Raw genomic sequence first — 13338 nt, forward strand, 5'->3', positions numbered from 1 at the left:
CTGTCCCTGTTTAGCCTGGGCCACTACCTTTGCACCCCTTAATATCTCCTCCTGTCTACGTATCTGTTCCACGACCAGCTTTCTTTTATCTTTGAGACCTGCTTTATTCCATACCGGTTTGCCTGAGCCATCCCCAGGCCTCCCTGGCCAAACTGAACATTACCTACAATCTCTGCATGCCTAAGAGCTGCCTCATCTTTGAACAAACTTCCCTCTACATATCAAGATGCTTCTAGACTTACTAGGTTTGATCTTCATGCTGGCCCACTTGAGCTTCTTATTTACCTTCTCTAGTAGCCTCTTTGTACATGGCATTGTTGTGGTCACCAGTGTCATGTCATCCATGTAAGCCCTAACTGGTGGAAGATGCAACCCATTCTGCCGTCTCTCCCCACCTACCACCCACTTAGAAGCCCTGATGATTACTTCTCGATTACTACTGATGATCGCCATAGTAAATGCTAATGGAAATTGGAAATTTGTAAAATTGTACACCCTGCCATGATGCCTATTTCTAGCCCCTGCCAACCTGTTGTGAAACCTGCCGTACTTAGACACAACCTAATATCCTGAAAGTATGCTTTCACCAAGTTAACAACTACCTGTGGCACTTTGAAGTAGTCAAACGCTCTCCAAATGAGGCTATGCGGTACTGAACCAAACGCATTTGCAAGATCTAAAAATATTACATGCAGGTCCCTTTTCTTAATCTTCGCTGCCTGAATCTGGTGCCAGATCATGCTAGTATGCTCTAAACACCCTGAAAAACCTGGTATTCCTGCCTTCTGCACCATAGTATCTATTAAGCTATTCCTTTCTAAGTAGCTAGCTAATCTCTGCACGACTACACTAAAGAAAATCTTCCCCTCCACATTCAAAAGAGAAATCATCCGGAATTGGCTAAGGTCCACAGACTCCTTCTCCTTAGGAATGAGGACACCCCCTGTCCTACGCCATGCTCTTGGGATAATTTGTTTCTCCCAAACTATTCTTAGCTGTTTCCACAAAAATTTAAGGATATCAGGTGCACTTTTATAAATCCGGTAGGGGACTCCATTAGGCCCTGGGGCCGAAGAAGCCTTTGCACGCCTGACCACCTCCTGAACTTCCTTCCACCTAGGTGGCCTGACATCCATCTCATGCTCTATCCCTCCTAATGGAGGGATATCGGGTGGGAAACCTACTATCCTGTTCTAAATCTGAATATGTATTTCCTACATATTCTTCAACCTCTAGCCTTTCTGCTTTGAGCTGCCCTCCCTTTTCCTGGCTGAACAATCCTTTAACAAACTTAAAAGGGTCTCTGAAAAAACCTGTCCTTACATGTTCCTTCTTCCTCCTCTTTTTCCTGAGATGCTCTGCCCTTCTAAGAACTGCTAGCCTGCTTCTCAACTCCTCTTAATTCCCTCCCTTTCTTCTTCTGCAGCCTTTTTCCACTGCTTTCTTAACTGTCTCCTTTCCTTAACTAACTTCTCTATTTCTCTTTGCCGCCTAGATTTACCTGACTGTACCCTCTCACTCCTCTTTCTCTCATGCAACCCAAACCTCTCTACACCATATGAGTAAATTATATCTCCCATCTTTTCTAACCTTTCTATTGCATTTCCTCTAAGCCTACTTAAGATTACTGACAAATCTCTATTAACTATCTCCCATTCTTTACTGTCATTTGCCCTAGGCCATCTAACTCTAACCTTTTGCTCCATGGTTCTCTCTCTGACTGGCATACTGGCCTCAGTGTCACCTGCATCCTCTCTTACTACCCCCTCCTCCTCCTCCTCAGTGGCAGCGTTACTGATATCCTGCGAACTGTGGTTTTCTACCTGCCGCTGGACTTCATCCGACTGACTCGACTGACTTCTTAGGAAGTACTGATCAATGCGGCTACTCTGCCCTTTCTTTGCCACACACTTCTTCTTTCCCTGATGAGTTCTGAGGCCTTTTACTGATGTTACTTTCTGCCAGCCACAAGGACAAACCTGAAGCATCTTGTTCTCAACTGTGCTACTTTTATCCTCTACAGATGCGCTCGCCTTGCCCTGAGTGCTGCTAATTCTAGCCCTGGTGGATAGGTCCGTGCCCCTATCCTTCACTGAGTCACAGATCCAATGCATAGTCGTGTCCGTTCCAATGTCTGTTACCGTGTAATCCACCTGTGAGTCATCTTCCACCCCTGCTCTCGCTGACTCTTGGGGTATTTTCCCTATGTTGGCTGTAGCTAATTTTGGTTGTAGTAAGGCTGCTAGGCCTCACCACTGCTACCATGGGTTGCTAGCCCATGCCAGCACCTTTGGGGTCTTTTCCCTCCTGTCAGCTGTCTTTCCAAGTGGTCACATGGTCTTTCCCTTGTTGTCAGCTGCCTTATTCAAACTCAGAACTCATGACCCTGTCTTCCCACAAACCTCCAGCTTTGTTACTCAGTAACACCCCTTCATGTTAGAATAGCTGCCTGTTTAAAAGATACCTACACTGTAAATTCTTTATTTCCTGACTTCACATATTGTGCCCTTGTACCTATTTGTTGCTAGGTAGTACTGTTTTGCACTGTTTGTACTAAAAAATTGCACTGTAAATTGGGAAGATTTTATGATGTACATTGCAGTTTATATCCTAAAGCACTACTCGATTATCTTATGTAACCACTAGGAGCACAAGATGTATCCAAGGACCGTCGAAAATTTGAAAATCTGATGATAATTTCTATTTTTACAGTTGTTGTCTATGATAAATGGTGCAATTTTGACACTTGTTAAAGAAATTATGCCTTTTTTTTCAAAATTGGCGAGAAAATAATTACAAAATATGACAATTTAAATTTATATGCTAAGCAAAATTTAAAAAACCTCCTCAGTGCTTAAAAAATGATTTGACATGCCAGCCCCATTTTGCAACCCCCAAAGACAAAGAGCAGGTTAACCCCATTGCTATGGACGTTATCTCCACATGTTTACAGTGATAGGTTGACAGGTGGACCAGTCTATAATCGTCAATATGCAGGAGAACCTGGAGCTTCAATACATTTAATCTATAAATTGTGTCAGAAATTCCACACATAAAATCAAGTAATATATTGACTGGTAAATATATATCTTATCTGACAGTGAAAACAGTCGGCATGTTAATATTGTCACAACTCTTTGTTGATTGTTGATTTGTCATGTGCGCTTAATGAAATGTCACATAAAGTGGGGTCTTACACTAGGTGCACAACCTAACGCATTGACGGATTGACCCTGACCGGAAGTCATTCATTCCAATGGAGGTGAAAATGACGGATAGTAACGGACAAGCGTGCAGCACGGCAGCGGTTCTGTTGACCGTCGGACCGTGGAGGCGTTGGATTTTTCCTATTCGGGCGTCGACAAGATGGGAGAAACGGAGCGTAACGGTGCCGGATGTAGTAAATAAATTGCAATCGCAGTTGTAAACAAACAATATCTCATTTATTTATGCAAAAGAAAAATAAGCATAAGCTTTTTTTCCACTATTAAAAGTGATTGTTGACCATAGTTTGATTTCTATGTGGTTGATAATTACTCTATATTTTTGAATTTCGCATTCATTTCTATCAGCTCTTTAAATAGTACACTACTCAACTCGTCTCAGTTCAGTTGGTACAGTGCTAGCTCTTCTGCTAAATGACTTTGCTAACAGCTCTCGCCGACAGCACGCTAGCTAGCCGCCCGCATCTGGCCAGGTCAACGACGGAACCTCGTGGTGTTGTTCTGGGGGTGGGGAATATGTTGGGGAAACTCTCCGTTAAAACAGGAAAAATAGGTTGTGCACCTGGCATTACCCCCAAATTCCACCAGATGCGTGCTGGTTGCGTCTGCACTCTGGAACGGCAGCAGAGCCGATAGGTTTCAATTCTAGTCAATGTGTGTGCTTCCACCGGCTGCGGCTCTGCTGCGTTCCGGCCCCATCTCAGCTGCGGCACTCCAGAGCCCTCCGCAACAGATACGCAGGACTTCTATTTTTGCCGGACGCCGGAGCACAACGCAGCAATTCAGCACAGAGCAAATCGTACGGGGCAGGAAGTCGTGCACAGAAACAAAATAAAACATCCAGTTAATTTTCAAAATAAAATACACAGTGTTCACGGTGGATCATATTTCCCTGCACTACACCTTGAAAACTACATAATGGGCAGAGGCAGGCCTGAAGTCAACAGGTCAGAGGTTTTCAGACGTCATTTCACCCCGTTGACACCATGGACGAGGAGATATTAATCATGGAGGTGCACTGAGATGTCTTTTGGCAGAGCTGCACCGCACAGCAAACGCAGCCGGTGGGTGTTGACGGACGGTGGAGCACACAGTGGATAACCAGCGCTGCCGTTCCGCAACAGACACGCATCCAGTGGAATTCCAGCGTTAGGAGCACATGTGGTATTGTGGTTTGACAATAACTGACACTGTCATGGCCCTCTGGCCATAAAAGGAAACAAAAGAAAGGAATTTTATTATTCATTATTATTGTGTGAAATGATGACTTTCATCACCTTTGTAGCTGGAGCTGTCATTTTTGCACAGAAGCTCTTAGAAACACTTTCCTTTGGGAGAAACATGTTTGTGTGAATGTGAATGACTCTGGGAACAAACAGAGTTTTATTCAGTTTTCTTCTCTTAAGACACCATTTTTACTGTAGAAAATCATGGAAAACTTTGAAATGAATAAAGTGAGTCTCATAATCTCAGCACTGCTGTGAGTGAGTTCTTGGCTCATGAAAAGTTATTCAACATTTATACACATAACGCCGAACTAAATGACCAGCGCATACAAACACTGGAGACGAGGTATGCAGCGTTAGCTGATAACAATGCTAAGCTGCTAGCGAGGGCTACGGACCTCGAGAGCCGGAGCCACAGGAATAATATCAGAATTATTGGCCTCCCAGAATCAATTGAAGGACCCAGACCAACAACTCTCTTTTCCGAGCTATTAGTTGAGCTACTTGGAAGAGAAACTCTTCTCTCTCTTCCCAAGCTTGACCGGGCCCATAGGCCGCTAACGGCCAAACAGCCCAGGTCGTGGCCGTGGGCCGTAATCATTCGCCTTCACGGCTACCAGATTAAAGATCTGATCATCTGGGAGGAACGCAAAAGAAGAGGGAACCCTGTTCAGATCTTTGAAGACTACGCTCCCGGGGTTGTCGAGGAACGAGCTAAGTACTGGGCCGTAATGACTGAACTGTATAATCTCGCCCTCAAACCAGCTCTACTATTCCCGGCCGTCTGCAGGTAACATTGGATGGTGGAGCAAAGAAGAGGTTTGCGTCCCCGGAGGAGGCAGCGACCTTTACGGCCAACTACAAACGGAGGCTGGGGCCTGACTAGCTTAATGCTAGCACGTCGGGTTCAGCTCGGCTTACACAAACTGGATGATGGCCGCTAACTGTATTTTTTTTGTCAGCAAAGTTGCTAGTGTTAGAGCAAGTATTACCCCCTCTTCTGCTCCTCCCCCTGTTCCTCCTTTACGGCAGCCAATACTGGAACGTTTCTTGCCCATCTCCCTACAAGATTTAACTAAGCTAGTGAGCAGTATGAAGATCTCCTCCAGCCCGTTAGACGTCTTGCCCACGTCTCTACTGAAAAAAGTTTTTGGTTCCATCGGCTCTTCCCTGCTCTATATTATTGATAGCTCACTGGTCTCTGGCTGCTTCCCCTCCTATTTTAAACAGGCGGTTGTCCAGCTGCTTCTTAAAAAGCCCAATCTGGACCCTTCATTATTTAGCAACTTTAGGCCCATTTCTAAGTTGCCTTTTATTTCAAAGATTTTAGAAAAAGTTGTTGCTAACCAACTAGTCCCTGCCCTAAATAAGCATTGTATCCTTGACAAATTTCAATCTGGTTACCGTCAGAAGCATTCCACTGAGACAGCACTTCTTGGAGTCAGAGGCCATCATGACATCATGATGGCCTCTGACACTGGTAAATGTACCATCCTAGTGCTACTTGACCTTAGCGCAGCCTTTGATACCGTGGATCACCACATCCTGTTAGATAGGCGACTGAAGTAGTGACTGTGTTGGCATTACAGGCAGTGCCCTTGACTGGTTTGCCTCCTACCTCTCTGGTAGAAGTTTCTCTGTAGCATCTGGTCCTCTTATGTCTGAGTCCGTCCCCCTTTCTTGTGGGGTGTCACAGGGCTCAGTGTTGGGTCCAATTTTGTTTGCTCTGTATATGCTTCCTCTTGGAAACATTATCAGCAGGTTTGAAGATGTATCATATCATATGTACACAGATGATATTCAGCTGTATTTTTCTTTTAATCCTGACAGGACCGACAGTCTGAATGTACTGCATGACTGTCTGCAATTAATGACTGAATGGTCAACAATTTCCTCCAGCTTAACGCTGCTAAAACCGAGGTCCTTATTGTTGCTCCTGACTGTACTGGTTCTAAGCTGGGTAGCTGTATTGGGTCTCTGAATTCAAATATCCGCTCTAACCTGAGAAATCTCTGAGTAATTTATGACCAGGCCATGCACTTTGATAAACACATCCATGCGTTGACCTGTACATGCTTTTTCCACCTTAAAAACATTGCAAAACTGAGATCTGTTGTATCACATGCTGAACTGGAAATGATCATTCATGCCTTTGTGTCATCACGTCTGGATTACTGTAATTCTCTTTTCATGTGTCTCAGTAAAACTTCTGTAGATCGCCTTCAACTGGTGCAGAATGCCGCTGCCAGGCTGTTTACCAAATCATCCAAAAACTGCCATATTACTCCTGTCCTGGCCTCCCTACACTGGCTTCCTGTCAGCTTTAGGATCCAGTTCAAAAGCCTTGTTTTAACATATAGAGCTCTTCATGGTCAGGCACCTAAGTATCTGTCTGACCTGCTGCATGTATACGCTCCTAGTAGGACACTTAGGTCGGCCGATCACGGCCTGTTGGCAGTTCCTCGCACTAGGCTCAGAACTAGAGGTGACCAGTCCTTTGAGTCCATTGCGCCCAGATTGTGGAATGCTCTCCCACAGAATTTGAGAGCCACAGCATCTGTTGAAGTTTTTAAGAAGCACCTTAAAACCTACCTGTATAGGCAGGCCTTCTTCAACTTGTCTTAAGTGATTTAGTTTTGCAACAACTGCTGCTGTTTCATTTTGTGTCTCTGTATGTTTGTATGTATGTATTCTTGGTTTGTGTTTCAATCCTGTGAGGCACTTTGTGAGTTCTCTCTGTGAGAAGTGCTATACAAATACATTTTACTTACTTACTTACTTACTTACTTACTATGTGTTAGCCTGGAGCTAACAATTTGGCTGCGCCACATTCTTAAGGGACAAGGAAATGAAAGACCCGACCAAAGACAATCTACTGTGGTAAACTGAGTCGGTTATGCACTCGGACACTTTATTTTCTCCCTTTGTTTTTATTTTATTTTATCTTATTACTCAGTCGGGTTGCCAGAAAAGTGGTGTACTGATGTTTACATTTACCTGGAGCTACCTTAAACTCAGGGGTGCTGATGCTTGTTACGTTTACTAAGCTGTAAGGTGCGTTGATGCTTCATACCGTCTTTATAGTAGGCTATTTATTGGGGACGCAAAATTAAACTTATTTTGGTTAGATAAATATACAAAATAATGTTTAAATATGAAGCTTAACCTAAGGGACTTATTTTAAAGGTGGTCACGAATCACATTTATTACATTATTTATTTATTTTTTTTTCTGGATGAGTAAAACATCTTGTTGCCTTTCTTGTTTTGTTTTTTTAGGATATTCATTGAAAACATTAGTCTATGTTCATGTTCAAGGGGTGTATTCTTAATATCACCTGTGTTCTAAGGGTTATAACTACAACGATTAATGTAAGGAACTGTTGTTGGGGGGACTGGGGATGATTCAGAGAGGAGAGATGCTTCAGAAAGGGAAGTATGATTCTGTTGGTACTATGGTTATAACCTGGATGAATGACTTGGATGGTAGAGGGGCGGGAGCGAGGAGAGGGAACAAATGCATCCCCAAGGGTCTCGCTCTGAGAGGGAAACATGGACCTGTAATGAGGGATGGGGGGATAGGGAAGGGGATCTCTTTGGCTTCATACCACTTGTTGCTTGTAAACATGCTGTTGATTTCATTGTCATTATATGCTTTTAATGTACATATTGATTTACACACCTTTTGCTGCTCACATCTTAGCGACCACTCTGACATTTTTACCACTCCACGCCACAGCATGGCTGACGTGATCAGTGGGGGGTCTGCTGGTTGACAGGTGGTGAGGATCATCTCTCTGAATACTGGTGGGTTAAATGCTGCAGTAAAGCGAGCAAAAATCATGATGTATATAAAAGATTTAAATGCTGATATTATGTTTCTCCAGGAAACACATTTATGTAACCTTGATCATAGGAAACTAAGCAGACCATGGATTGGACAGGTTTATCACTCTAAATTCAACTTAAAAACAAGAAGCACAGCCATACTAATTAGAAAAAATGTACAATTTATCTCTAATAACACTTTAGTAGATCCTGGCGGCTGCTATGTAATCGTATCAGGTATGCTATACCAGAAGCTGGTGACTTTAGCATCTATCTATGCACAAAACTGGGATGACCACACTTTTATGAAATCCCTGCTGTCCTTGTTGTGACTTTCCAAAACAAATTAGTCACACACAGCATGGGTGATTAGGAGTTCTTAACGCTCTTCTTAAATATTGAAATGCGGCAGGTTACAGAGGAAATTTACCTTATTGAAATAGATGCGTCTGGAATAGTTGAATCAGGAAAAACGGCATATACTGTACCTCACGGTAAGAACCGTGTATCCCTTCACCTCATGTGTCTATACAAACAATTCAATAACCTCTGACCTATATCCCTTCACCTGTCCTGAGACTTCCTGTGCAGGTAGGGACATATTGCCCTCTAGGGACCAACACCACAAATACATATACACATCAACAATCTACATTTAAACAGTGCAACCATATTATTTATATTTACTTTAAAGATATTAAGCAAACTATACATGAGACTAAGTGGCTCCTACACACCGGCCCCATAATTGTATGCAGGAGGATTGAAGCTCCACTCTATCCCCTTTTGCAATAGTGCTTTCTGTATTTTGTTGTGGTTCAGGCTCTCAAAAGGACTCTCTTAGTTCTCTCTCTCTCTGCTCCAGTGAAACTTGTTCCATTGTCTGATCTCAGATGTGAAACGTGACCTCGACGACACATAAACTGACAAATGGCGTTTATACAAGAGTCAGTGTCCAGGGAGTAGGCTATCTCGAGATGCACTGCCCGGCTGGTCATGCACGTAAAAACAACTCCATATCTTTTGACCAGACTACGACACCGCTTTACTTCAGTCGGTCCAAAGTAGTCCACTCCTACCATAGTAAACGGTGGGAGATCTGGCAAAATCCTCTTTACTGGCAAATCAGCCATTTTTTGTTCCCCCACCTTTCCTTGGAGGAGCCCACACACAACACACTTAGAGATGATTTTTCGGCTGGCTGTGTTCGCATTAGTGATCCAATATTTCCTGTGAAGAGCGGACATCGTGTGATTTCGTCCTCCATGGCCTGTTTGTTTATGAATGTGCTGCAAGACGAGTCTAACACTTTATATTTAAGTACTGTAATAAGCGTTAATTAATGCTTAATAAGCACCAATTAACAGTTAATGAGCATTTATAAGACAGAATAAGATGTTTATTACCATTAAGAAGACTATATAAGTGTTAATTATAGCATAATAACACAGTTATTATTGCATATAGGAGCATTATAAGCACTTAATAGAAACTTGATAACAGTATTAATTAATAAGATGTCTATTTACATTAATTATGATTTATAAGGGTTAATTATAGAACAATAACCACATTTATTACTGGTTTATGAGACACTATAAGACCCTATCAGATTAAATTAATAAGGTGTTATTAATAGTTAATAATCATCCTTTGCAGCTACCGGATCTAAAGTGGGAACAGTGTCGTATAAACGTTAATAAATTATTAATATGCTCTCTGGGCTCGAAAATAACGGTGTCCCGACATCCCCGGGACTATAAAAATTGCTACTGGGATACAAAGATGATGTGTCTGGGACAATTCCGGGACAGCAAAAAAAAAAAAAAAAAAAAAAAAAAAAGTCAAAGCAATATCGAAATGGGTGTTATTTACAACGTTATTGCGTATGGGTATCTGAACGTCGCTTTTGTCGCTTGAATAATTTCAATAAAAACTTAGGAACAGCAAAAATACAGTGGCTTTTGCTGCACCTGATCTGGCTCCACATGCGTGCGCATGCTCACACACGGAACTCAACTCGCTGCATGACGGTCACACTGGGTGCCACTCGCCACCTATGCTCGCCACTCCACATCAGGGCATAGAACCTAGCAATGCTGAGATGGTTGAAAAAACTGATGCAAGCCCCTCCAGTGCTGCTCCAGTTGGAGTAGGATGCGACACTTGGCTTCGGGACTCTGAAGACGATGTTTCATCTGTTTCTGCCCCTGTGGTAAGTTAGTTTGTTAAAGCAGGCTATAGGCTACCGTTAGCTTGTTGATTTTTCACTAGTTCTACTTCTTTGCGATAGGGATAGCTAACACTATCTCAACTCAGCTAATCATGTACATGATGGCCTTACAAAGTTATAAAATGTGACTGTGTGTTCTAAATTTCGATGTTTATGATAATGATGGTAACGTTACAGTTAATCAGAAGAGGTATACTCGGTTCATTCAGTCAGTAATAATTAGGCTAGCAACTTTACAGAGATGAAGGTCATGCTTAAACTAGCAGCCAGTCATGTTTCTAAATTTCCTACAGGTAAGCTGAGTATAATGAACACCCAGATAACAGTATGTTTTAGCAGAACCTTAGTGTGTAAGGCCCAATCCCAATTCCTATTTTAACCCTCAATCTTAACCCTCAGTCTAAAAAATCTGCGCTCCCGCGAAGTGCTAGTGCTGTCCCAATTCTCAGAGTGTTGAGTTGAGGGTCAAGAATAAGGGCTGTATGGCCCTCACTTTTAAGATTTTCCAGGACCACCCTTGGCAATGAGTGCTATCCCAGAATCCTTTGCGTATCATCCGCAGAGCCCAGCCGAACCCAGCCGAGTACAGACGATTCAGTCAATGCAAGATGGCGGCGACAAGCGTAAGGAAGGAGGCTGCGGTCGGAAAGTCTTTTTTGCTTAGGAAGGTTCCTAGCTGAGTGAAATGACCCGGAAGTATTTTAGTGGCCGCCATGATAAGAGCTGTTGAATCCTCTAAACACTAAGGAAAGGAGGTTAAATGCTTCCTTTCAGATCTCCTTTAGCATAGGATACATTGGACTTTCCTAAGCGATAGGAAAGGAGATAATTTAATCCCACAATGCTTTGCGGGAGCAATATTTAAAGCGACCGACCATTCACGGAGACAGACGAATAAACCCTAAGAAGTAGGAGAAGAGGAAGAACGAAAGAAGCGATGAAAGGTAAAGAAAAAGAACAACTGGCTCTCAACATGACTTAAAAGTCACGGAGATCACCATGTAAGTCACCGTTACATGAAGCTTTGCCCATCTCATGCCATAACTTGATAATATGCGTAACGTTATATGTTCCAAACTCTCAACAATATCTTAAACCCATGCGAACTATAAACGTCACGCTACTGTTGTAACATTACCCAATTCAAGTTAATATTGTGGTGTAAGATATGCTCAGTGTGCATTAATCATGTCACTATTTGAGTGTTGTTGAATCGCCAGCTTTTAGCAATATCATTAATTAATTTTTCTTCAGTCACAGATGCTGACATCTCTGTACTCATACGGGCACATGTGCGGCTGGAGCACCTCTTCAGCGGGAGGCAGCCCTTTTTAGACTATTACGCAAATGAATTTCACCCAAACACTTTAGAATAAAGCCTCCCACATCTCTACCCTGCCCCCCTCCTTTTTTTTCCCTTTCTGCTCTCTCTGTGAATTGAATAGTTTACTCATTTCTTGCATACGAACATCAGCAAACACAGAAAACCTGTCCATTTAGGCAGAAGATATACTGTTAATTGCACAGGTGCACCTTCATCCCTATGTATGCTCTTGTTATTTGTTCTTTTCTTTTTTTTCTGTGTTGTTATTGTCACTAATATAATGGAAAATCTAATAAACACAATTTAAAAAATAAAATAAAATAAAAATAACTTCAAGGCACAATCATGTCAACATTTAAAGGTGTTTACTGAGTTTTGTGGTTGTTTTTAAACTATTATAAGCAAATGACAGATGATGATTGATTGGCATATTAACACAGAAGTTTGTGTTTCAAGAAAAAGGGATATGTACGGAGCCCCTAAAGTCCCCCCAAAAAATTATTAAAAAAATATATATATATATATCTCGTGCGCACGAGATACTAACTCGAGCGCACGAGATACTAAATCGAGCACACGAGATAAACTAATTCGAGCGCATGAGATACTAAAATGTGCGCTCGACATACAATTATTTTCCACGCTTTGATTTATTTGTGCATACGGCTCTCATACTGACCACTTCAGATGTTCACAGCCGCAGCGGAGCGTGTGTCTCAGCACAGAGGGGGCGGAGCTGTCTCGATGGGCCCTTGTGATCGTTATTTAGACATTCCAGTTATTCCATTATTTAAACATGCCAGTCGCGCTAAATGTTTCTGCAGAGGACAATGCCACAGATCACCCCCTCCGACACACACACACACACACACACAGACGAACAAATGCCCACTCACTCAAATAGTATAAAAGCATTTGGAAGTTGGATATGCGGGGCTGTTTCTACTGTTTCCTGCAGGTTTCTGCTGTGATCTACAACCTTGCTGAGTTGTATGCTGCAATTAAAGTAATCCCGTTGGCTGTTGGCTGTGTCTCTGACAGCTGTCAGTCTGTGACCGTCGCTGTCTATGGTGCTGAAAGCTCAGACAGGTCACTGTCTGAGTCAGTACCATGGCTGTGTACTATTTATAGACGAGGTTACGTTACAGCGCAGCCAGGCAGTATTGGCTCTCTGCCAAGTTTTCCAGCGCATCCACTTGAACATCAAACTGTATTTTGTGAATACAAACTATATACTGATGTTGTAAATAGTACAGGCTATAAACAGTAAGCAACATCTAAAATGATCCTCGCTAATAACGAATAATGAATTATAATGTAGCCTAATAAATCTATACAGTACGACCACTAGATGACTGCCGGATGAAATACCCCAAGAGTCAGCAAGAGCAGGGGTGGAAGATGACTCACAGGTGGATTACACGGTAACAGACATTGGAACGGACACGACTATGACTTGGATCTGTGACTCAGTGAAGGATAGGGGCACAGACCTATCCACCAG

This window comes from Epinephelus moara, chromosome 13, assembly GCF_006386435.1.
Source record: "Epinephelus moara isolate mb chromosome 13, YSFRI_EMoa_1.0, whole genome shotgun sequence".
Taxonomy (NCBI): domain Eukaryota; kingdom Metazoa; phylum Chordata; class Actinopteri; order Perciformes; family Serranidae; genus Epinephelus; species Epinephelus moara.